At 33.8% G+C, this 23,770-nt stretch overlaps 1 protein-coding gene across 2 annotated transcripts in view; it reads left to right on the forward strand.

The window, feature by feature from the left end:
- LOC129222882 (uncharacterized) overlaps window positions 1–23,770 on the forward strand; it is a 260,010-nt gene that overhangs the window by 25,138 nt on the left and 211,102 nt on the right. The window lies entirely within an intron of this gene.

Below are 23,770 nucleotides of genomic sequence, written 5' to 3' on the forward strand. Positions count from 1 at the left end.
CAAGAAAGTTTTTGTTTAGAACGCTTCAACACTGCAAATTAAGACGAAAACTTTCTCTCGGCTGCTAAAAAGTTATGATACAGTGAAACCTGTGTAAGTTGACCACTCGCGGTGCACTACTTTAGTGGTCAACTTAAACAGGTGGTCAACTTACAGAGGTTGATCTATATGATAAGGGCTAATTCCGTACCTGAAAAAAGCGGTCAACTTAGACAGGTGGTCAACTTCACAGGTTTTACTTTATCTACAATCTGTGCCTCAGAGACAGAAGGACGTAAGTCACATTGTGGTAGTTTTACAGGAGATACTAAAAACTTGGCGCATGCAAGGGATGGGACGCGTACCCTGATAAAAAATTAAAAAGTTTTTTTTTTAAAAAGAATTAGTTTACATGGCTCGATGCGGAATCTGATTCTACATACAATGCATTAATAAAAGGAAACTCGCAATTTCGGGACTTACGTAATTCTGGCTCTAAGGTACAGAAATAATGATAATAAAATTTATTGGCCCAACACAATTTCAACGGACTTCTAAAATTGATGTTCTGCTGGTCTGTTTTTTTTTTTTTTTTTTTTTCCCCGTAGTTCCAGACCAGCAGACGACTGTTAATTTCGAGCCTTGATTATTTTTTTTCATGAAGAGAATCCGTCCGCTGCTCTTACCTTACTACCATTATTGCTACGATACTACGTTTAGTTCGCTTTTTCTGAGTTTTGTGTTCGCTGACAGGCGAGAATTTTCATTTTAATGAAATTTGTTGTTTCTTACTCAAATTTTGGAACTTAATCCGTACAAATCAGAGCACTCACCAAGCAGACAAAAATACAACGATCAAATCAATTAACAGCAAAAGTTTAAAGAATAAAAAGTTCAAAGGTGTGTGGGGGGGGGGGGGGAGTTTCTAAAGTTTATGTGGTAAGTAAGTCAAGTTCTGGACACACGCAAATGGAACTTTTTAACTTTTTGTTTTTATTTTACCGTCTTTAATTTTTCTGATTAAACTAGGAATATGCTGTTATCGTGACTCATTTACTAACCCAGAGGGAACATGAGACTTAAGAATGTCTTGAACGCTAGAAACATTAACCTCCACTTAAATTCGCAATTCTAGTGCTTGACGCTACCTTACGGTGATTTAAGGAATTAGCCACAGAGGTAAAACATTTCAACTGTGCGGACATGGTAGATGCTATTACCTAGAAACTACAGCGCTTCCTATAGTTTGCAATTTATAATGAATTTATAATTAATATTATAATGAATCTACATTTGAAATCCCCAATATTAATTTGCCTTTTCAAACTTGATCTTTACAATTTTTAATTAAAAAATTAGTAAGGAATGTTCATAATTTCTTGTAAAGGGTATTCTTTTGTTGGAAAGATTTTCTTTATTGATGGCTCAGATTTTTAAGAAGGCTAAACGCCACCGGTGGTTCAATTTTCGAAAAATTTTATTTGGAAATTGTTTTAAATTCTATCCCTCTGCAAATGGTTAAAACTATTGTTTGAAATAATTTTTGACATTCAATAAGTATTTTATTTTTATTCTTTTCTAAAATTATCGTTGCAATTATGCTGGGTTGAGTATAATTCAAATGTAAAATGATTTTAATTGTATTTAACAATTAGAATTATCGTAATTATTTCTTGTTATTCATTGATGTTTGCTGTGCATGACGAGTTTACTAATAAATATATGAGACAATTAATTTCGAATCAAACACTAAGTACTTTCTGAAGAAACCATTTAAAAAAAAAATGTATCAAAAAATATTTTCCTACAGTGTCGCTCCGTAAAGTAAAGGATGTTTCCTTATAATCTGATCCCCCAAGAAAGAAACATATTTATTTTTGTGATAACCTTTAATTAGATTTGTTCCAAAATATAATTTTGTCATTAGACATTATTTACATTATAAGACATTATTTTCCCCATGTTGTTCTGGATGATAATCAGCATGTAATGCATTTTGCTTTTCCAAATACGTGAAGGTAATGCGTTTTTATGACATTTATTTGAATATGTAATGTGAATCCCTATTTTCTTTCGCATTCCAAGTTATTACGCTACCCCGGGAACGAAATATTTCGCCTCGGCCCCAGCTCATTTTAATAATTGTTTCTTCTGCTGCCAGTTATACAGATAGACTTTCTATTCAATTTGCGAAATGCAGATTTGTTTTCCCTTGCCTAGTTACCATTGCCCTCTATCAAAAGAGCTCCTGATCGCAAAAATTCTTTTCGGAAATGTCGGAAAAGAGATGATGACATTGGAAATGAAAATGTGCAATTGATAAATGTGAAAAGAGTATTGAAGACATTTAAAAGTGATTTTTAGCTCTCGCTCTTGGTGTCGTAAATTCAATAGTGTTGACGATTTTCATCGATATGAAGTGGAAATTTTCAGTTTAGCAATTGCAAACTCATTTCAATCCTTTTCCCTTCTTTGTTTCCCTCTACGCCTTACAAAAGTCATCATTTCATCCTCACCTTTTTTTTCTCTTATTTTCTCCTGGATTTTAGTGGTACGCTTTTCATGGATTTAACCTGACGTGCTTTTGTACGTAATATATCTCACATTTCTTCAATGTTGTACTGAATATTACTATCAGTCACTAAAAGCTTTTACCGAATGATAAAATATAAAGGTAGCATCATTGTAATTTTTTTTAAAAAATTTAATTTTGCAAAGCTTTCTGCAAATTTGCCGAATTGTCAGACAAAATTTACCGAATAAGGAAAATTTTGAAGGATCACTATGACCTCCCATCAAGGCTCCCCTGAAGGATGCCTATGTGCGTTTGTTCGTATTTTATCATTAGTTAGGAATTTATTCGGTGAATGGAGGATTTTCCTCCTTCTAAAAAACAAAGTTTGGAGTGGTCCTGTGTGAACTGAAGAAATTGTAATCATTGGCCCTCAAACGACTCCATATTATCGACATTAAAATCTATGCCTGGAAATTAGTCCTTGTGAAACCTGGCATTTTCGATATTAAATTGTTAATTGTTTCTTCTCTCTTGGAAAGCCAAAAATTCAAAACCGGCGAACGGCGTCCGGCGGCTCCAAAACTCTGCCTATCGATTCGCTTCGGCAGGTGAGCGACCTTGAGCGCCGGATCAGGGTCAAAGTAAGGATGAGGATTGTTTTCAGAAGGGGGGCTCTCTGAACGAGAATCAGGGCCGACCTTCAAGCTCAGAAGAGGTTATTTGGGTCACTTTTAATTACTGCTAAGAAAACGAGATGTGCTACTGCTGCCCCACATTTCTTCTTTTCATTTCTCACACGACTTCTGCATTGTATACAGGTGCGAAGGTGTCTTTGAACGACGATAGAGAACAAAGCAGCTGAAGATTCAAAAAGTCTTGAAAAAGTGAGATCAAATCACCCATTCGTGTTTTTGGGCCACAATTATTCTTTATTTACAAATGAATTTGTTTATTCATAAGCAACGATGGCGTTGGTTCTGGAATGCACCGAAACGCTGCTCAGTTACTACTTTTCTAAGAAAAGAACTGACCTTTCATATAAAATGTGTACTAATTTTATTATTTATTATGTTTCACTTTGAACAAGAGAACCAAACGAATAGTGTGATAATAAAAAAAAAATTCAATTAAGTGACAATCAATATTAATTTTTTTTTTATTTTTTTTTTTTTTTTTGACCCAAAAATTACTTGCTCTCGTGTCCCTGTTTTAAAGTCTGCCGAAATTTTCACAAAAGCGCGAAATTTATTAACTTGGTGAGAAATTGGAGGTACGTGATTTCACCGTCTGCATGTGACATCCATCTATAAATCGTGTGAAAGTTGTCTTCCATTACTCACTGAAACTCACTAAATTTGACGACTTCTTCTTAAAATGTCGGCAGACTTTGGGACTTCATATTTCGATTACAGGGACAAGAGGGCAAACTATTTATGTGTCCAGATTCATGTTTTACTAGTCCCTTTTACTGCAACTTATTTATTTTTATTATTATTATTATTACAACATCGAAGAGTTTCTTGGTAAAGATTAGTTGTATTTCTTCTTAGTGTTGCCTGTTCATAGAATCTTTACTAATAATAAAACTGAAAGTCTGGATCTCTGGCTCTCTGTATGTCTGGATGTCTGTTACACGTATAGTGCCTAGACCGTTCGGCCGATTTTCATGAAATTTGGCACAAAATTAGTTCTTAGCATAGGGGTGAGCACCTCGAAGCGATTTTTCGAAAGTTCTATTTTGTTCTTTTTGTACTCCAATTTTAAGAACATTTTACCGAGCAAATTATCATAACATGGACGAGTAAATTACCAAATCATCATAACGTGGAACCGTAACATGGGCGAGCAAATGAACTTGTCAAATTGGCGAGAAATTCATCATCCATTATTTGTAAATATACAGGCGAACCAAATGAACTTTTAATTTTTTCTACCACGGGCAAAGCCGTGCGGGTACCGCTAGTGGTCTAATAAAGTCGAAGACTAAAATCATTTTTCTATAAAAGAAAGTCTGACTTCAACTTCTTTTACAAATGTTTGCTATATATCACCTGATTTTATTTCAGGTTTTTTTTTTTTTTTTAAATGCACAAAAAGTTATTTATAGATACAGAAGCGATCTAACTGATCATTGCAGCTGACACCTTTTAAATTTTTATCACTCGCAACGAAACTGCTGGTATAGTGTATTAGTTTTATGGAAATTTTTAAGCTTTTGTTTCCGATTACTTTCAATTTTTATTGTTCAAAAAGCTGCGCTGGAATGATTGGAGTTCCCTAACTCATTGAAAACTTTATTACAACAGAGTGTTATACTGGAAGAACGACGTCGCCCCAGACAAAAAGCTAAATAAGAAAATGAATTTATTTGAAGCTGTAAATAGAAATTATGCAAAATAATATTAACTTCTTTGTCTTCATTTCCGTCCTCCGGTTAATAAGAGATATAAGAGCAAGATTTTGCCTGGATCTGAGATTTTGACTTCCGATTCACCGAAGCTTAAATAATCCCAATTGTTAAAATAGGGGTGAGACAAACCGGCTTGTGTTACTGATAGCGATTATTGGCGTTTATCTAATCTAAAACTCCCTCCTCTTTCTTCCCAAACATAAATGAGCTCGTCCAAGGTCAAGTATCTTTTATCCAGGCTAGAACGGTAGAAAAAAAACAGCAGTTATTAAGTATTGGTGTGGGCACGTAAAAGGCAGCAACTGCAAGGTTTTCATTTTATTGCATTACTTGTGGTACCCGCACGGCTTTGCCCGTAGTAGAACATTAACAGGTCATTTAGTTCGCCTCTATATTTACAAATAATGGATGAGGAATTTCTCGCCAATTTTGCTATATTTATTTGCACATGTTACGGTTCCACGTTATGAAAATTTCGTAATTTACTCATCGACGTTGTGATAATTTGTTCGGTAAAATTTTCTCAAAAGTGGAATAGAAAAAGAACAAAATCGAATTTTCGAAAACTCGCTTCGAGGTGCCCCATGCTACAAACTAATTTTGAACCAAATTTCATGAAAATCGGCCGAACGATCTAGGCTCTATACACGTCACAGAGATCCTGACAGACAGACAGAGAGATTTTCAGCTTTATTATTAGTATAGATTGCATTTTTGTCATGCATTGTACAATAGTTTTTCTGTAGCATCGTGCTTATTCGTTTTCTGCTGGGGAAAAAAAGCAAGATTAAAACTTCAAATTCCAACATTTCAATGTTAAAGTCAGACCAAACAACGTAAGTAGAAGCACAAATTTGTAAATTACAAATTTGTTGCTTCTACTTACGTTGTTTGGTCTGACTTTACTATTCAGCACAAAGGTATTTATTTATCTTATTTCAATGTTAGTATTATCCAAAACGCGTTTCTTAAAATATCTCAAAAAACTCATTTCTGCTGATGCTGCCGTTTATCTGCACACGGCAGTGGCAGGTAAACGGCAGCTTACCTGCTTAATTTATATCAAGCTTCATTGTGAATACTGCTTCAATCCAATGGAGTGGTTTCCTTCAGTCAAAAGTACTAGTTTTAGTCGCTGAAATTGATAGAATGAGCAAAAAAAAAAAAAAAAAAAAGCATGGACCCAGAAAATACTTTCATTTTCCTAACAGTTATTTTTTAATTGATTTTTTAAAATGTCCGATTTTTCAAACAAGGCGTGGTCTTAATGACGTCACAAATGATGCATTTTGGCGCATCTAACTACCACGTTTCGACGTTATGATAATCAAAAGCGAATGTGAGAATTGAGCTCTACGCTTTCCATCAACCATATCGTTGCCAATACACATGAGTAAAGATGCGAGTTAAATATTTTGCTCTGCGAATGGCAATACTGAATGGCATTTCATCATTTGTGATGTCGTCGGCAAGATTCGTAAACAATGAAAGCGCACCGATTAAAGTAATTTTTAATAACATTAAACTTAAATAAATCATTTAAAAATGGTGAGATCCTATGTTTTTAAGCATACTCTTTCAGAAAAAAATATTTTTAAAATTTTGGAAAGGACCCCATTCTTAAACTTAAAAATATCAAGATTTATTATTTTACTTATTAAAAGACCTGACTTTTTATAAGAAAAGTCACCGATCTAGCATTTATACGAAAAAAAAAGGGGGGGAGGGACGGCTTTATAAAAGAAAAAAAAGTCAGATATTACTAGTCTTCCTTATAACAGAACATACTTCTTACTACAATTTAATTTTCTACAATGAGTAGAAAAAGTTTCACGTTTTCGAGTGAAAGTATTTACCGCCAAATAGAGTTGTGTAAAAATGTTAGATATTGAATTTTTTTGGAACAAAAATTTTGGAGATTTCTTTTCCCTCGAGAAAATGTATTTGCTTTCGTTTTTCGCTATCTGCCGTTCTGTTGCTCCATTTTCGAAACGAGTGGCGCGTCTTCTCGTTCGGAGTATAAAATATCGATGTGATTACTTTCCAAATTATCTCGCAACTACGAGTAAAACAATGCTTTTAAATTTTTGATCAGAAAATAATTTCGAGGTTCTTAGTGCAGCATGGAGAGCGTAGATATCGGGATATCTTTTGAAAAGGATGAGGAGGGAGCGGAGACCGGCGTTAAATTGGTGTTTATAGGTGAGAATGAGAATTGAATTTCGATAATCGATGCTGTATCGTTTCTGTATTATTTTATTCTTCCCTAACTTATTTTATACTGGTGCTCAGATTAATGCTTAATATCTTTTTTTTTTAATGAAAACTTTTTTTAAGCACCTTAAATAATTCATGTGTGATTTTCTCAGCATTTGAAATTTTGTTCATGACAAGAATGAAGGATCTAGGAATTTTCAACTATATAATGAAAAACATAAAATACACCACCAGCTCAGTCATTCCGTCAGAGGACAGCAGTTTCTTGCTAATTAGCACTCATCAGCGCGGAATAGGAAGTGACTGAGATGGAGGTGGGAAACCTCTTAAGGAAGCCAAGAGTGCCAAACAAACTGGTAGCTAATATAGAATTAGCGCAGATCAGGTGAGTGACCGAAGAAATAATTCGGTTCAACACGAAGACTGGCGGTGTATTTTATGTATGTCTGCCTTAGCCCTGGCTTTAGGGCGGTAACTTACTGAAAATATAATATAATGTTTAGCTTTAGGCATTTAAATATTCAAGTTAATCATACAAGAAAGGAAAGTATTTAATCCCAATTTTGCATTAAAATGCATGAAAAAAATCTAATTTTTGTTCTGCGCTTACGAAAACGCGTAATTTTCGTTAGAGCAGTGTCCTTAACAATGTTATTTTTAGCTTCAGGCTTTGTATTTAAATCCTTAAATTGACCATATAAAAAAGGTTGCATTTAAAGGGCAAGAAAAAATTTGTTTTTTATCTTTCTCTTACGAAAATTCATTTAAAACTCATGGAGTCCCCCCCCCCATCCTATTTATTAATAATGGAAGAGTAAGCATGGAAAATAATAGAAAAATTGTTGAACAAGGAATTTGAATAATAGTTTTAAAAAAGTAGATTATATTCAAAAATTTGAAATTCAAGGAGCAATAGTTACAGATTGTAGTTACAAAACAATAGTTAAACCTAACACATGAAAAACTAATTTATTTCCTCAGTTTAGCAATTCATTTTTGTTTTCATGTATGTTATAACTGGAACCCATATTATATGCACTAAAAAATCATTGAGATATACTCGTAAATTTTCATTCAAAGTTTTCAAAAAAATTATAATTTTAAAGTCTTTGTCTCCGACTCCTTTACTCCAAAATCAGTCTGACTCCGACTCTACGACTCCGCAGCCCTGATTTATACTGTGAAATAATGATTTTTACCATTATTTGCTTTTATTTTTATTCTTAAGTTTCAATTAATTAATTTATTTTTGGCGACGGGAAGTGAAAGGAAATTCGGAGTGTTTTATTTTTTAACAGAAAGAAATAGCTGTGCGGAGGCTTTAATTTTTTGCGAAGATTATTTAAGAGTTCATCTTAATTTTTATAAAAAAAAACTAGCTGTACCCGACGTGCGATGCTACGCCAACAAAAAAAAAACATCATTATACTGATTTTCATGATAATCGGTTGAACGGGGCAGAAGTTGCTACTCTGCAGTGCCACCTGGTGGCGAGTGGCTTCAATGAGCATGTTATGCACCTTCTCCGTGGAAAAATACATATACAGTAAAACCTGTAAAGTTGACCACCTGTCTATGTTGTCCGCTTTTGTCTGGAACGGAATTAGTCATATCTTATATAATGAAGGAAAACCTCTGTAACTTGACCACCTCTCTATCTTGACCACCTGTCTATCTTGACCACTAATGAACACCAAATTTGGTTTGGAGTATTGTAAAAAACCCTTTGTAAGTTGACCACTTGGTTTATTTTTTAAAATTTTATTTAGCAAATTATTATTTTTTATAGCTTTCCAAGAATATTTTTGATGTCAGACCAGCATTTTACCAACTAAATGAAACAGCAGCATAACTAAACCTCTTTTTGAGTTTGAGTAGATCATCATGAGGTTATAAATGTATATGAGAAAAAAATAAAGCGAAAAATTTGTAATTTTTGAGTAGCTATGAATATTTAGGAACTATTAATATCAAATGAGTAACTTTTCATAAACAATAAGACTTTTTTTTTTAATCAGTTTACTGAAATTTTAAATTTGCATGACACATTATATGTCATTCTGGGAAAATAATCTCTAAAAATATTTAAATAACATTTTGAATTATTGTTTCAAAGTAATGCTAAACAATGAAAGTGAGTTGAACAGAAATAATAAGTGTCAATTAGTCAAAAAATTAATACATAGTGCAAGAAATGACAAAAAAAAAAAAAAAAAAAAAAAAAAAAATCATAACCCCCTTTATAAGTTGACCACCTGTCTAAGTTGACCACCAAAGTACTGCACCGCAAGTGGTCAACTTACACAGGTTTCACTGTATATATATAGCAATTTTCATAATAATCGGTCCAGGTATCAAGTGAAGCCGTGACTATACTCAAATTTTGTACTCACGCAGTTTTCAAGATCAATCAATCGCTAAAAATATCAAATAGAAAAAGTTTTAAATCCCTCCGTTTCATGAAAAGCCATAAAACAATAAAGAAAGAATTTATTTGTTCAAACTCAAGAAAAATGGCAACAGCTAACTTCTTATCAATGCGATCTTTCACGCGAATTAATTTCTGCAGCCGATAATTTTATTCGTATTTATTCAATGGATTGTGATTTAAATTGGAATAAAAAAGGAACTATCGATCGGATTTCTTTCGAACTGGTCTATAAACATTCCCAGTACCAAAAATAACAAACGGTGAAAGTTTCAGCCAAATCTGCCGGGTAGTTTTTGAGTTCATGGATGACATACAGACAAACATTCATTTTTATATGTATGGATTGAAGAAAATTTGTCTTATCTGAAACTGGTCAGCCACGAAAGTAGATGGCGGTATGTCACGGCGGCTTCATCTGAAGACTTTTTTTTTTTTTTTTTTTTTTTGCGACAATGAAAATTTCTTTTGCTTCATATAATCTATATATATATAAATGGAGTTCGGTAAATTAGTTCCCTAAGATCTCAGAAACTACCTGGCAGATTTGGCTGAAACTTTCACCGTTTGTTCAGTTTGGTACTTGGAAGGTTTATAGACCAGTTCGAAAAAAATCCGATTGATAGTTCCCTTTTTATTCCAATTTTAATCCCAATTTTCGTATAAATGTCCCAATATGGGGGTGGAAAAAAACGTGCACATATTAACATTATATGTCCATCGAAAGCGCCAATTTTTCTGCTGAAGATAGCATCTGTTCGAAGTTTCTAAGTTGTATAAAAAACGAGTTATGAGCTTTTTTGTTCCCTGTTCGAAGGCTTTTATCAACCCAAGTCATTATTTAGTATGTCATCTCAACTCCCAAGAATTGTTGTATTGTTGAACATTTTTGCGTTTCGGCTGACTTTTTGAGGCTTTTCTCAAGTCAAATCTCAAAGTAACGTTTTTCCACAAGATTGGCTAAAAATAAATGGATTTGGCTGATCATTTTACTTTTTTTTTTTTTTTTTGTCGTGTCCATGGACAATTAAATGGCTCCGTGTGTCTTCAAGACCGCGCCCGCTAGCTGCAACGCATCTGTGCTGTAGAGGACCTCTCGAAGTTCTGAAGCCAGTGGCACCATACCCAGCTGCAGAACATGTGGGATAAGGGCCGGGCACTCAAGAATGTGATCCGGAGTCAGTTGGGCATCGGTGCAGTTCTTGCAGGGGATATAAGTTCTCGTTTTGTCGGGAAGAATTTTCATCCCTTTATAGTGGTTTGTTCTTAATCTTGCAATTGTAGATGTTAGGATTCTGGGGCAATCAAAGTCGGTGATGAGGGGCTTCTTAAAGTTATGTGGCAGAAGTCTATGTTTTGCGACAGCATTTGAGTCTGCTAGCGTGATGGTGGTGCAAGGTTTCATTTTACTTTTAATCGGAACTTACGTAATTAATGGTTTATTATTATTATTTATGTTGATTGGACACTTGCTCACTATATCCAACCAACCAGCAGAAATATCGCCAGAATTTTTACAGAAAGATTTCAGTAGCTGATGCATTTGGCAGTTTTTTCCACTGTCGCTGTTTTAGATCCCAAAGACTACGTAATAATGTTTCTCAGCTTTCACCATATAAACAAAATATCGCCAATCAAAGATACTAAAAAATAAAAAAAAATACTGTGTAAAAATAATTCAACAACTAAATCAGGCAAATCCATAAATCGCACAAAAACTTCCATTAATTTTTCTTTTTGCACGATTTCAAACAATTGCCATATTTTACTACTTATTTTGGAAACATTTCGGATGAAACCGTTTAGCGCCATTTTATTTTGACCAAAAGTATCTCAGCATCTGGCAACAATATTTCTATAATAAAAATTAGTAAGGAGGGGGAGTATTATCGAAAGTGTCCCAAAATGATTCTCGCAAATTTGGTAAGATTTTAAACCGCACCAAGTGCCCACAAAAATTGAAATTTCCCAAAATAACTAAAGCAAGTGTAAGGGGAAAACGAGCGGCTACATTTTTTAAAACAGTTCGTACATCAATAGCCACACAGAGAAGGTTTTAGATTTAAAAAAAAAAAGTACTAACAGATAAATCTTTTTAAACATGTAAAGTTTAATTTCATATTTCGGAAATTCTTCAAATTTGTATATTCTTAAATGTCGTGCTTTCGTTTCTAATTGAATACTATTTTGTTCTTTAAACTTATTGCTATTTAGGTTTAATGAGTAAGGAAGAAGCTCGAATTTTAATCACGTCAAAAAGGTTTGTTTTAAATTTTTTCGCTTAAAACAGAAAACAAGGGCAAGTAACGATTGTTTCTCATAATTATTACTGACCCAGGCAACGCTGGGTATTTTTGCTAGTAAGGTACTAAAAATTTAATCTTTTTATTTTTGACTTTCAAAAAGTGTGTTAAAATTAATAGAGCTTTAAATATCAATATTTGGGGGAGGGGGGGGCGGATTTCAGATCTTAAAATTTAGAATGCTTAAATGTTAAAATAGATTTTTACTTCATTGGATTATTTAAACTTATAAATACGTATTGTGTTTTCTGTATGAAAGCTACTTTCATGAAGAAAAAACGCATAAAATGAGATTATATGTTCCGAGAAATAATATGATTTATACATAATATGCTGCATACTACGCTGATAGTTATTGTTTTTCTTCGCTACTCTTATATATCTCTAATTTAATGCTCCTAAAGCAAGATAGAGAAGACAGTATTCGACAAATAAATCTTTCACTAACTGTCTTTGAAGCAAAATATTTTTCTTATCCATTTAGCACGTAATCCATAAAAGCTTCTTCGCACATTCCTGCATTTCCGTAGTGCAAAACAGTCTTATAATTAAATTTATAAGCATTTTAATACAATTTTATGTGAAAATAAAAATACAACCTGAAAGCAAAAGATTTCAAATTGCGAAATGCATTTAGAAAGGGGATTAAATTGATTAAAATTTTTCTTTTTCTCGCACAATATTTCTCTTTTATTGATACAACCTCGCACGTAGTTAAAAAAAAAAAAAAGTATGGCATACGTGCTTTCCAGTGCAGGCTAACAGCATTATGTAATGTTTGTTTCGCATGTAGAAAGATTGTAATTCAATGGTAGTTTTCGATTTTCGCTGCTCATTTGAAACTTTTTGCTTAATAGTGAGGTAAATCTTCCGCAACTCGCTTGAATAGTAACAGTAAGTTATGCTATCTTTTTCGTTGAGCACTTTAGAAAAGGAGATAATGTGCTCACAACTAGAAGCATGACAAAGTTAAACAATGGAAAAACTTACTAGCGCATGTCGGCGGAAAAAACAAGGAACAAAATTTGCATTATATCAATTTTGAGGAACAGCGATTTGGCTGTCGTAGATCTGTGATTTGGTTTGGGTCAGCTTATGGCCTCTAAAATTGATTTCAGTTTTTAAGCTACAGTGCTGGTCAAATTATTAGACTAAAGAGTTTTTTTTGTACACTATTTGTACCAAAGTACTATTTATTTTACTGTTTAAGTACAGTACATACTGTACACTGATTATTACGTTATTTTAGTATGATTTAATGTTTGCAGGTGGCAGTACTGTCTGCTTTGTTTATGTTCTTCGTTTATCTACCTACCAGGAACATAACCTCAATCAGTTTAAACAGTTCACTAGTTCTTTTTATTAGTGTGTTCTGTTATATTTAAAGTTAGTTTTAGGTAATTAGTGAGTACGTGTATGTGAGTATATATAATAGTGAGTATAAACAATTTTTTACCTCCTTTTTAAAAAGTTAAATGGTGTAAACCTTGTGAAAAGTATGCCAAAAAGATTTAAAATGCTCATCAAGAACAAGGGAATGCATACTAAATATTAGATAATTGTTCGTTAATGTGTCTATAGTTATGTAGCCAATAGAGAATTTGCTTTTAAAACAGTCTTAGTCTAATAATTTGGCCAGCACTGTACATAGAGATCAAAGCGAGTGATTCACCAAGTATAGGACACTTAACAGGACGAAAAAGTTTTTTTTTTTTTTTTAGGTAAGCAACACCTACATACATTTCACAATTAATTCAAATAGATTGACGTGTTATCTTGCTGATGAACACGAAATTATTATACGTTCCTTACTGAAAATATAATTGTTTAACCGTGACAATAAAATGAATTAAAATTTGTCACATGCAATAATAATAACTAGTGTTCGCCAGCGGTCGAAGTTCGACCGTGTTCATAACTGAAAGTTTGTTAAAACTTGCAATGAGTTTTCCTGTTCCCCAATATTTTTATTTCTACTCTTATACACTCCTAACGTTCTACGAACATAAAATGTTGTCATGCACTTACAATACCAAACAGTAATAATTTATTCCAATTTTGCTTTGTGTATGTTAATCTCAAAATAAATGACTGAGAGGGGATATTTCGATGATTGGAAAATCGGCGTGGTCGTCAAATTCTTGGCGTGAATAATTTTATTTTGGCAGTGCCCATATTCACATAAGATGTGGAGAAAATCTGACATGGTAGCAGAAAACAAACTGCACCTTTTAAAACAGCCTGCCTGTTTTACTTTGAAACAGCTCAAAAATCCAGCCCAATTGTGAAATTATGTTAAACAAATTTCCCCAGTGTAATTTTTATGTGTGACCAAAATTTTGTGAGGAAAAAAAATGAAATTCTTTCATTGCGTGCAAAATAAACAGCAATTCTTACTTCATTTCAAAATGGCTCATTGTCAAGAAGAATAGAACATGGTAAGCACCCTTCGCAATGTAATCAAGTCGGCTTGGAATGAAGTCAAATTTTCCTGCTGAAGAACAACTTTTTTCCTGAAAATTTTCCCGTTGTTAATCTTTCGTCACTCAATGGGTAATTAGAGTTTTCAAATCATTCTGTTCGCAGTTGAGGAGGAAAGAAGGTGCTCTTACCTGTAGGTCATAAATTACTGGTGCCCTTATTTGTTGCGAAAAGCATTCCGCCAACAAATCCTTTCGCAATCATTAGTCGCGAGTGATTATGCTTTGCGGGATTTACGCTTCAAGAGCTTTCTCTCCGGATCGTGGCTTTTGTAATTGAATTTGTTTTCCAGACGCTGAGTTTACTTCAAGTATGGTTTTACCTACTACAAAAATTGGAAATTCCCCCTCTTCGAAGGTTGTTCTTTTCCCATTTAAACTGGCCTTTCCATTTAGGCTTTAAAATATGATTTTCAACCATATTGCTCCCCTAGTAGGCGAAGTAGATTTCTTGGGGGGAGGAAAAGGTCAATGGGAAAATGATGGTTCTGTCGGCGCAGCATTTCAATTCAACCGTTAGTGAGTGAGATGTTTGTCGACAATAATGAGGCGAACACAAATTAGATGTTGTGAATTTGCTGAATATGGGAAGAATACATTAAATTAATGGTTAACGTAAAGGAGAGATATTTGCATATCTATTCCAAAGGAAATTTGGCCTTCGTAATTGACTAAGGGAATAATTTCTCCAAGAAGGCCAGTGATGATGATTCGCCACCATAACAGAGATGATACCACTTGCTAAAAAGAAAACCGTCTTTAATTTCTTAAAAATTTCAATTAAGTACCTATATTATATCTAGAGGTTTTTTATTCGTTTCTAAGACGGTTAGTAGTGGAATGTATAAAGTATGAAAATCTTAAGCAATGGAAATGATTGCAAAAATCAAGAGCTTAAAACTCCTTGAAGTAAAACGTCGTTTTTCTAGATGAAATATGTGTCGAACCTTCGGAAAATATAAAGTTTACCTCTGATTACTAGAAATATGGGAGGAAAACGTAGATTTGCTACAATAACGTATTGCAGTAGTTATTACACTTGTGCAAATTTTAAAACTCCTCCTTTTCTTCCCAAGCAGAAATGAACTTACCCAAGATCGAACGTTTTGTTATCAGAGCCAGCAGTTTCGGATTTGCAGGCTTGGGGGGCACTTCACAATGCCTTTTTGGGAGCCTCTATTTTTATCACAAAGCTACGCAAAACATTTATGAGGTGATTATGATTCCCTTCAGGGCCCCTATGCTTTTAGGGGGCCCTTCGCAATTACGACATAGTGAATCCGTCATTGGTCGCCATACGATAGTTATAAATTATGACTGATTACTTTTGCACCGAATGGGACATGCCTCATGATTAATGGACATGCCTCGTTTGTCCAGATGTCCTGCTCTCCCTCGGACATCCATCTGGGAACGCTATTGGATTGCTCGTTTTCATTTATAGTTTTGTTGTTATCCTTTTGATATTCAACTGTCTTTAAATGTGCCATTGGAAATAAAAAAAAACTTTTGCACTGAATTGGTGATTAACAACGAATAAAGCAGTTCACGCATGTAAGGGCTAACGGCAATCCATCAACTAGTGTTTGCGGATTGCGGTTGTCGTTTGTCGATAAGAGTCAAAATAGAAATTAACAATAGAAGTGACTCACTCAAACTTTTGAGAAATTGCTAATTAAGTGTGAATAGAATTATTGTTAAAATTAAGCATAAAAAATGAGGGGAAACAAATAGTTTTTCCTTTGTATGTCCTTAACGTTCAATAAATAAATAAAGCGCGAAAATTAAAAGTTTTAAATTTGATAAATGGTAACAGAGCGAATGCAATATACCAAAATATGTTGGATAATAAAATAACTCGACTGGTCCTATGTTTTGGTCTCAAATAGCATCAATTAAAAACATAAGAACAGTGCACAGAAATGTAAAAAAAATTAAACAAATAAAGATGAACTTAATTTTTATTATCAAGTATGACGTATATACACAACAATTTAACAATGCCACAAAGTATAATGTAAGCTTCATGCATGTAAGAAATATTTTTAGTGAAAAGACTTCATAAATATTTTGAATAAAATCGATTTAATGAATTAAACAAATTGACCACTGAAATAATGAAACAAAATTAAAGAAAAAGGAATAGTTCATTGAAAATGAAAACTTCAACTTTGAAAAATGTATTACTATTTTTAATTGGCTCATTCATTTTCCGACAATTGTTGATTTTATTTTTTATCATCTTGCAAAGTGCAACTTCCCATTTTTTCCCCCAGTTTTGTTTAATTAATGCAAGAAGTTCTTTTCAAGAATACTAATTTGACACAAGCCATTTCCACTACTACGTTTTAATGTGAAACCTAAAAAACATCTCAGATGTTTTTAAAAAAGAAACTTTTGACATGATGTTTAAACAAGTTTTTTTATACATGTGGGAAACATTCGAGAAAGAAAGGAATAAGTAATTTGTGTTTTGATCATCACTGGTTTCGTTCTTATTGTTCAAGAGCGTGATTTTTGTAGAAGTAATTGAAAATAAAAAGTTAAGTTTCAATTTCTTTTTGTTTATTGTACTGCAATTTATTTGATTCCTCTTCTCGTTTCCGCCTTCTCTCCTCTCTCTCTCTCTCTCTGTCTTCCTTTACTTTTTTTTCTCTATATCTGTATGGTATAAAAATTTAAAAACTTGCCAAGATCAAACAAAAGTTTTCTGTTATCATTTCGACAAAGTGTAATAGTCAACTAATGATTATTTTTTAATATTATTTAACACCAGTTTTATAGGACAAAAGTGATTGTGCGAACTCGCCTCTTGTGGTTTAGGAGAACTCACTAAATGATAAGCTGGTTTGAAATCAGTTAACATTACGTTTGCATTTTTTTACACAAACAAAACACTGACGACTATCCCCTCGTCCCTCCACCAAACCAAGGGTGCTCAACAAGGAGTGTCACGGCGCAGACTGCGCCATTGAAATTTTTAGACTGGTTGTTTTGAGGGGTATATTTTTCATTTTTAGGAGGCTCTTGCTTTTTTTTGGGGGGGGGGGGGCTTCGCGATATTTAGGGGGTGCGCCCTTGTCTTTAGGGAGGGTGAGCACCCATGCACCAAACTACAGCACTTTTCAACATAAGAAAAATCTAGTTTTTTTTTTTTTAATTTGGTTTTCTATGTTTGATTAAAAAAAATACAACAAATTCAATGTTCAGTGGAAGGATACGATGTTTTTGAATTCTACGTCACCACCTTACTAAAATCTGTATATCATCTACCTAGTGCTGTCTGCCCATGTTGCTATAGAATTGGCAAACGTTCAGTTAAGACAAAAGGTTAAATTTTGAGTATACATGGTTCGCTCATTTCAATGTGACTTTCTTAATTTAGAGGCTAACACACATCTGCAAAAGCTGACATCCCTGTAAGATGCGTCCACTTTCGCTTGTAAATCGGATGTTAGCTTTTCAATCTCATTGTTAGGCAAATAGTAAAAGTAGGAGTTCTCCCAAACATTTTTCCAACTACAGCCCAATGTTTCCTAGTGTTTTTTTTTAACCATAAACTATGTTTAAATGAAACTTATTTTTAAAGTTATTTTTCCCATGAAGTGAACTACAGTTAAAAGCCAAAGAACATATTTAATAGTGCTTTTAACAAATCAGGCGTTCAAGGGTTAGCAAATCCTGAGCTGAAGAGCAGTAGGATTAATTAATATTTGCAAGATTAATGGCCAGAACTTTATCAATATTAATGTATGACAACAGAAAATATTGTTGACTTATAATAAACTACTAGAAAATCACCCGTCAAGGTATGACAGGTGAAACTTGCTTCTGCATTTGAACGAAGCAATTGTCTGTTTGGTGAAATTTTGATAGTTGAGATTTTAACCCCAACTCTAGTGGATTAACCCTAAACTCCAGTAGCGTAAATTGTCGACTACTTTTTCGTTTCTTCATTCCCCTGAAATGACACTGTCTTACCGGTAAAACAGTTAAGTTGCCGGATCCAGTTCAGCCTCGTCAAAATAAAGCATTTCCCAGCATGTCAAACATTCCCAAAACAAATTCTCATGCCGTGAAGCGAGTTTCATTGTTGATGACGTCACGAGCGTTATTCGATCGTTGGCTATTATATGTATGAGAATAACATGAATATCGAATTTCGAATGGTTGTCAGTGTCTCGCAAATGTCTAGATGTCTCGGAATTACTTTTTGTAGAAATTCTCGTAAAATCGAAAGTGATTTTGAGCAGCACTCTCGTGAGCTTCCGTGGAAATTAAGCCCTGGGCATTGTTAAACTATACGTTGCTCGAAGATTTTCCATTCGATCACACATTTTATCTTTCTTGTATGAAACAGTGTTGAAAAAAATCGGGAAAACCTTTTCGTCACTAAAAACCGTTTCCTGAGAGCAGTTGATTTCCGTCCTACACGTGCGGTCGGTTATTGTGTTCGCCGCCCTTGACTTTGCTCATGAAGAGCTTGTAAAAGTTATTACTAGTATAATACGCATTGTATTAGCGTCAGAAACTGCGCCGTATTTCCTGGGCAGACACAAAAGGCCAATTAAACGTATGTCTTCAAACTGATTCGCTTTGATAAATGAGTTAGCGCTGCAAAACTATGCATTTAATGTTTCTAAAACTGCGATCTGAAACTTGTTTCTCTGGAACGGGCATTATTTCCCTCACGGTTGGCGTTAATTAAACTTCCGTTTCTAGGATTGTGAAATCTTCAATTACGATAAGTGTGTAACATGAATGTTATTTTTCTGTGACACACAATTTCTAATTGTTGTCCTGACAATCAGAACGCGGTGGTTTATTTGCAAAATTATGGCATTACTGGTATTTTGTTATCATTTTAATTTGTACCGCAAGCTAATTAGCTTATTTTATAATAAGTTGACGTTTAAGCTTCGAAAAGTGAATATGTAATAATGTTTGAATCAAACAGCCGGAAATTTAAATAAAAGTCCATGGAGTGTTAGCATTAAAGACGCATTCTTCATTCAAGTGCTGCATTAAAATTATATTACTAAAATGAGAAGAAAAAAAAACTTTTCAATAGTTAAAAGGAAAAAAAAAGTTTTGAGAAGTTGGTACTTTTTTCCACTTCACTCCATCTTTTAGCGTGTAGTCTTATAGGTTGTACCACATGAGAGGTCTGCGAAGCGGCTGAATTTGGAGAGCAACTGTGTTCAGCAGACGTGGTACATTGCGCCGGGGAAGGCCTCGCACTGAGCGCTTCCCCCAGCTTGGAATTTTCCTCCTAATATGTGAACCTGGTACACCATGAAGTATGGTTTCCACCCTGGATGATTCTCAGCTGCTTAAAATCAAGTTCAATCTTGCAGCAAGAAATTGGTTAAATCTAGCAACATTAGCCGTCTCATTGTTCATAAGTCTCACCGATATAATGGTGCCTTTACAAACTGGCGACCACCAAAAGTAGCATTCCATTGGTGAAACTTATCTTTGCTAACAATAAAGCTGAAAGTCTGTCTGGATCTCTGTCTGTCTGGATGTCTGTGACGTGCATAGTACCTACACCGTTCGGCCGATACCATGAAATTTCGCACAAAGTTAATTTGCAGCATGGGAGTGTGTACCTCGAAAAGATTTTTCGAAAATTCGATTTTGTTCTTTTTCTATTCCAATTTTAAGAAAATTTTACCCAGCTAATTATCACAACGTGGAATAGTAAATTACGAAATTATCATAACGTGGAACCGTAGCATGGGCAAGCAAATAAATGTAGCAAATTGGCAAGAAATTCATCATCCATTATTTGTAAATATACAAGTGAACCAAATGACCTTTTAATTTTCTACTACGAGCAAAGTCGTACGGGTGCCAGTAGTGATCAATAAAATAGTTGCAGCTAAATTTTGCTAGATTTTAACTTATTTCTTAGCGAAACTTTGAACTTTATTTTTGAGGGTGTACTGTAAGATATTGTTCATAAGTTCCACCAATATAATGGTGCCTTTACAAATTGGCCACCACCAAAAGTAACATTACATTGGTGAACTTTATGAACAAAAAGATGGTTGCAGCTTAATTTTAGTAGATTTTAACTCAATTATTAGCGAGACCCTGAACCTTATTTTGAAGTGTGTACTGCTCGAAAAAACTGTATCTGTTCAATATCTTCATACTTCATATATTTACTGCTGACTTGCCTCATCAGAAATTCATTTAATTATTCCTAGTGGCAACAGTTCTTTGACACATAACTTTTTTTCCCTTATAGCTGACATTTTATCATCCTTTTTTGTGCTATTGTAAATAAACTAACGTTATGCTAAGTTTTTTTTTTAATGCGAATTTTAAACCATTGAGAAGCACACCTTCGATTTCGTGCGTGCTGTGTATTTAAAATTTAGTTAATATTGTTCATTTTGTGTATTTATCCTCCAAAAATTCATTTTTTTTTAAATTGTAGCTTATTTTTAAATGTTGTCCAGAAATATTAGAAATAATTATTGTAAATAAACATAATTTTTTTAAATCGAAGATTCCTTTTGTTCTGTTAATGTGTCAGTCTCAGTTGCGAACTTCATTCGAGGTTTGATTCTGGATTCAAGTTTGATTTCTTTGATGTGTTACAACATTTTTTTTCCAAACGTTTCATTGCAAATTCTTTGATATGGAGTAAAATACCTCATGCAATTGAAAATTTCTACGGAAAATATTTGCGTGGTGAAAAGTTTCGCTGCCTTTTTGAACGTATTTCATCCATTTTCGATGATTTTATTTCCGAATATGTTTGCCGTTTGACGCGACCAGTCAGGTGCAGTTGCTGAATAGATTTATCAAAATTCTGTATGTTGCGCTTGTGATTTTTAACAACCTGGTTCGACAGTATTCATGTTTTTCGGTTTATTTCGCGTACTTTACAGATTTGTTAGTAGAAATGTTACACCATTTCCCATACAATTGAAAGTTCTCAGCATTTTTGTGATGTTTTATTCGGTAAAAGGTTGATAAATCAAGTCCATGTGAGATGCTTTTCGTGTCACTACATTTTTAATTCAAACAAAAAAAATGATTTAAAATACGTGATCTAATCCTTGATAACACATTTATCTAATGATACAAACTATAGTAATATAAGAAATAACATTTAATAGCACAAATTGCAGATTACTGCTGAACATGTGTTTTGGGGTTACAAGGAATCCCTTTTTAATCTACAATTTGTGCTATTATGCGTTGCTATTTTTTTTTTATTTTACTTTTCAAGCACAAAGGTATTTATTTAGCTTTATTCAACTTGTACACTTAACGTATGTTTACCTTATACAATCTAGCTTGCTTATTAGTATATCGGTTAAAAGAATATTCCGCTTAGTGTAGCACATTTTCAATGTACCAAACCGTTGATGTCTATTATTACTTCCTTTTACAAAAAAGGAAGTATTGTATTCGCGAAAAAATTTTCACTCAAAAATCGCCCTTAATTTCCATTTTGCTCACCCCCAAATGAATGTTGAGTTTTTTTTTCGATTCGACCACATGCGGAAAAGTGCCTAAGAATGTATAGACACGCGAAATATCCATTTTGACCATCACCGAGGTAATTACAACGACTTTTCTCGTGACGTCTGTATGTATGTGTGTATGTGCGTATGTGCGTATGTATCTCGCATAACTCAAAAATGGTATGTCCTAGAAAGTTGAAATTTGGTACATAGACTCGTAGTGGGGTCTAGTTGTGCACCTCCCCTTTTGGTTGCTTTCGGATGTTCCTAAGGGGGTCTTTTGCACCTTTTTGGGGAGAAATCATTGTTAATTTCGATGTAAACTCAAGTGGCGTTATAATTTGTCGGACACTTGGCGATATATCGCCAGTCTTTTGGTCGCCAAGTTTTGTCGCCAACTTGGCGACAAATTTGGCGGAGTTTTTTTTTTTTTTTTTGGTTTCAATTTGGCCATTGTTGGTGATATTTAGAGAATAAATATTGAATCACATTAAAATAGCGAATAATGGGGAAATGACATTAAATTGGAGTAAAAGGAAGTCATGTGATGCACACATCAGCTCGTTTTAATCCCATTTAAGGGAATATTCCTCTTATTAGGATAATTTTTCGTGGAAAATTTACTATTCATTTAACCGAGCTCGACTGTAATAATTACTAATATTTATTTATTTATCTAGTGGTAATTCTGAACATATCTTTAACTCAACAGTGCATTTCGTTTTAATTAGATTAATTGGGATTCTTTACAATACACAAATGTTGTAATCAGTGCATTAATTGTTAAAAATATATTCCTGGGAAGCATCTCTTTTCATAAAGGTAAGTGTCATGGTTAAGCAAATTTTTTAAGGCCAAAAAATTTCAGTTTAGGTTATTTATACCGGAGTAAACATTTAGATTTCACTTTTAAAATATATATTTGTTAAAAAAAAATCTGATTTGAATTAGGGTTGCGCCTATAAGCAAATTGGTCGATTACGAGTTACTGATTAATCGGCTGTTGGACAATGGGTTGATTCAGGCTTGATTAATGATCCATGATGATTTTTAATACAATTTCCCCATCATTGTGCTTTTCCCTTCAAAATAGCACTTCAAAATTGTATTCGATTTCTGTGAGTGAATTTTCATGTTAACAAAGTTACATTATGTTAATTAGACTTGAAAATTCAAATACTTCAATATATAAAAATATTTTTTCCCGCCGATTAATTGACAAAATATTTCGGATTATGAACGATCGGCAATTTGGCCGATTATGGCCAGATATATATTTCTTAAGATTAGTCGGTACATGCCTAGTTTGAATGCAGTTAGCATTAATTTTGCATAACTTTCACAATAATAAACCAAATATTCCAGAACACGGCGTGCCCCCGCATATTCATGTTCTATTAGATTTCGCGGATTCTGAAGCAATTCCTGATTCCATAACTTCTCACTATAATGAGTGACAAGATGTTAACAGATATTGAGGAATTAATAGAATCTCACTGTGAACATGCGTCAATGTATACTTGAAATACAAGGCCGGATGTGTGGAAACTATAGATGTGACAAAGTAGGTCAGGAACCTGCCATTTTAGATTGAGCCTCAATGGGAGAGAGCGTTTATGAATTCTAAAATTGCAATGCCGCAAACAGCGGCGTTGGACGTTTTAGGAGGCGTGTTGAGGGTTTTATTCCACTTTTTCTGTCTGTGTGTGTGTGTGTGAAAGGGGGGGGGGAGATGTAGTTCTTAGCGAGTTTGTAACATTTGAAGGGGTGCGCTATTGTTGTTGGGCTTTTGGACACCCCTGCTGCAAAATGTTAATTAAAATTAGTTTAAAAAAATGAGGGTTGCGGGAATGGCTGACCAAAAATTTATTGAGTAACATAATCTGTTAATGGTGAAATTGATACTATTGAACTCATAAATTTTCCTGAAACTTAGTTGCATTTGTTGTTT

The sequence above is a fragment of the Uloborus diversus genome, chromosome 5 (assembly GCF_026930045.1).
Source record: "Uloborus diversus isolate 005 chromosome 5, Udiv.v.3.1, whole genome shotgun sequence".
Taxonomy (NCBI): Eukaryota; Metazoa; Arthropoda; class Arachnida; order Araneae; family Uloboridae; genus Uloborus; species Uloborus diversus.